Source organism: Cryptomeria japonica, chromosome 4 (genome assembly GCF_030272615.1).
Source record: "Cryptomeria japonica chromosome 4, Sugi_1.0, whole genome shotgun sequence".
Classification (NCBI taxonomy): Eukaryota; Viridiplantae; Streptophyta; class Pinopsida; order Cupressales; family Cupressaceae; genus Cryptomeria; species Cryptomeria japonica.
Window position 1 is genome coordinate 537,988,175 of NC_081408.1, and position 3,405 is coordinate 537,991,579.

The window sequence follows — 3,405 nt, forward strand, 5'->3', positions numbered from 1 at the left end:
AGAGGTGGAAGGGAGGAAAAGGTGAGAGAGAGAGAGAGAAAGAAAGAGAGGGTGAGAGATAGAGAGAGTCTAAGTGAGAGGGAGGAAAGGATAGAAAGGTTATTACAAGAGACTAGAGAGAGAGGTGCAATAGAGAGGGGAGAGAGGGAGAGAGGTAGAAAGAGAGGGAATGAGAAAGGGAGAGAGGGAGGGGGTGGGGGAGAGGGAGAGAATGATAGAGAGATATAACTTGAGAGAAGGAGAGAGTGAGATAGAGATAAAGAGGATTGAGGGGAGAGACTTTAGAGATAAAGAATGTGTGTGTGTGTGTGTGTGAGTGAGAGAGAGAGAGAGAGAGATAAATGTTGATATCGAGAGACGTGATAGAGAGAAGGAGAGAGACTTGAGAGAAAGAGAGTTTAGAGAAAAAAGAAATACTTGACAAAGGAAGAAGAAGGGAGGGGGAGGGAGAAGGAGAGAATGAGAGAGAGAGACACTTAAGAGAGGGGGAGAGAGTGAGGAGATAGAGATATTTGAGAGAGGGAGATGAAAGAGAGGGATAGATGAAAGAGAGAAAGAGGGTGAGGGAGATGAGAAAGAGAGGGAAAGACACCTGAGAGAGGGAAGAAAGTAGTGAGGGAGATTCCTAATAGACAAAAAGGTAGGGGGTTAAGGAAGAGAGAGGGGGGAATGCAGGGAAGAGACGAGAGAGATAATGCTGATATGAGCATTTTGATTACTGAAGTTGACTGTCTGAAATTTATAAGAATACTCAAAAAACTAGAATATGCATTATAACTCTTAGAGATCTAGAACCACTCTCAAACATCTTGACAATATATACATAAAATATAACTTAAAGTATAAGAAGATAAAAGACAAAGAGAAATTGTCACTTATACTTAAATGTTATATTTTATGTATATATCCTAAAGAAAAACCTAATGGAATGCTAAATGAATTGCATTTTATTGACAGACAAATGCGTAACGTGGTTTACAAACTAGAACCGTGTATGGGGTTTTTAGTTTCTAAACCGCGTATGTGGTTTTTGTTTTAAACTATGTATGTGGTTTTAGTTTTTTAAACCACGTATGCAATTATTATTCTTTAAACCCTGTACATGGGTTTAGCTTTGGTTAGGCTCAAAAAATGAGCCTAAACGCATACGGGGTTCTTCAAATTTGAAATACCTTGTCGCGTTTTGTTGTTTTTCATATTTTTTTTGGGTGTGTCCACTTTTCTGACCACCATCTTTGTGTACTTACCCTAGAGATTGAAACTTGTACTCAGACTAAAGGTAATATCTTTCATTTGAACTCTGGTGAGAAGACATGTTTGATTGCACAAATTGATGAGAGTTGGCTATGGCATAAGAGGTTGTGTTCATGTGAATTTTGATTGCATTGTAATGATCAGCTCTGTTAATGCAATTATAGATATACCTAATATTATAAAGCCTTATAATCCAGTATGTAAGAATGTCAAATGGGAAAGCAAATCAGAACTTGTTTAAGAATATAAAGGACAAATCTAATAATGTTCTTGATCTTATTCATACTGATTTGTGTGGTCTTGCTAGAATAAAAAAATTCAGGGTGATAGATATTTTATGCTAATCATTGATGACTATTCAAGAATGATGTGGGTTACTTTTCTAAGGAGAAGTCTAAAGCAATTGAAAAGTTTAAAATCTTTAAAGATAGGGTTGAGACAAAGACGGGATTGATAATTAAATGCATAGGTTAGGATCAGAGTGGATAATTCACATCCAATGAATTTAACATCTATTGTGAGAATAATGGAATAAGGAGACAGTTATCTACACCCCAGACACCTCAACAAAATGGATTTGTGGAAAGGAAGATAGAATAATCTGGATGCAGCTAGAACCATGATGATGGAAGCTAATCTGCCTCATATCTATTGGAGAGAAGTTGTGAGAATGGTGTGGTATACACATTCAATAGAGTTCATATCAAAAGAGACACCAGTAAGACACCTTATGAGTTATTGTTTGGTCATACACCCATGTACAGTTAAGTATTTCAGAATCTTTGGTAGTAAATGCTTATTCAAAAGAGATGATTCCATTGAAAGTTTGATCCTAGATGTGACGAAGGAATATTTCTTGTTATTCCAATGAAAGCAAAGCATATAGATGTTATAACAAAAGATTGCAGAGAATTGTGGAGAGCAGTAATGTTAAGGTGGACAAGAAGAACAAAAGTCAAATCAAAACTTATGAAAGAGAACCCGATAATGGAAATGGTCATACTGAACGGTAGCACCTACACCGGAACATAATGTTGAACCAGTTACTCCAGCAGTATCACAAAACTCTACAATAACTGAAAATCGGGAGGCAGAGTAACAAAAAATCAAAAGAACTCCTAAATATGTAAGTGTTGAATCATTCAGAAGATTGAATCATTGAGATAAGAACAAAGCAGTGATGACAAGAAGAAGGGTTGGAAACTAATTAGGTATGCTTAATTTCTCAAGTTGAACCAACATCAGTAATTGAAGCATGCAAAGATGAATGTTGGATGAAAGCTATGAGAGAAGAATTAGATCAGATAGAAAATAATAACACGTGGATGTTAGTTCCCCGACCTAAAAATAAGAATGCTATTGGAACTAAATGGGTTTTTAGGAATAAATTGAATGAAGATGGACAAGTTGTGAGAATAAGGATAGATTGGTTTGTGTAAAGGATATTCTCAGAAGGAATGAACTGATTATGATGAAACCTTTTCACTAGTAGCTAGGATTGAAGTTGTGGATTATTTCTTTCTTACCCTGCACATAAGAACTACAAATTTTATCAGATGGATGTCAAATGTGCATTTCTGAATGGAGATCTTAAAGAGGAAGTTTTTTTATCAAGAAACCAATGGATTGTTCACTGTCAGAATGACAAAATATGGTTTGCAGGTTAAAGAAAGCTTTATATGGATTGAAACAAGCCCCTAGAACTTGGTATGCAGGACTGGGTACATATATTTTGAAGCTTGGTTTCACTAAAGGTAAAAACTGATAGTAATTTTATATTATAAGATCACTAATAATGACATATTGATTATTGAAGTCTTTGTTGATGATATCATTTTTGGAGGAGAATATAATTTGTGTATGGAATTCTCTAACAATATGAAAAACGAATTTGAGATGTTTATGATTGGGGAGATGAATTTTTTCTTAGGCTTGCAGATTACTCAGACTGATAAAGGTATTTTCATCTATCAAACTAAGTATGATAGAGAATTGTTGATAGAAAATTGGTGTGGAAAAATTCTAAACCGGTTGGTACTCATATGGTTACAAGTGAAAAAATTGACAAAGAAAGATGCTTCAGCACTGGTAAATCCTACAAGGTACAAGTCTATGATTGGAGGGTTTGTTATATTTGACTCAGACTAGACC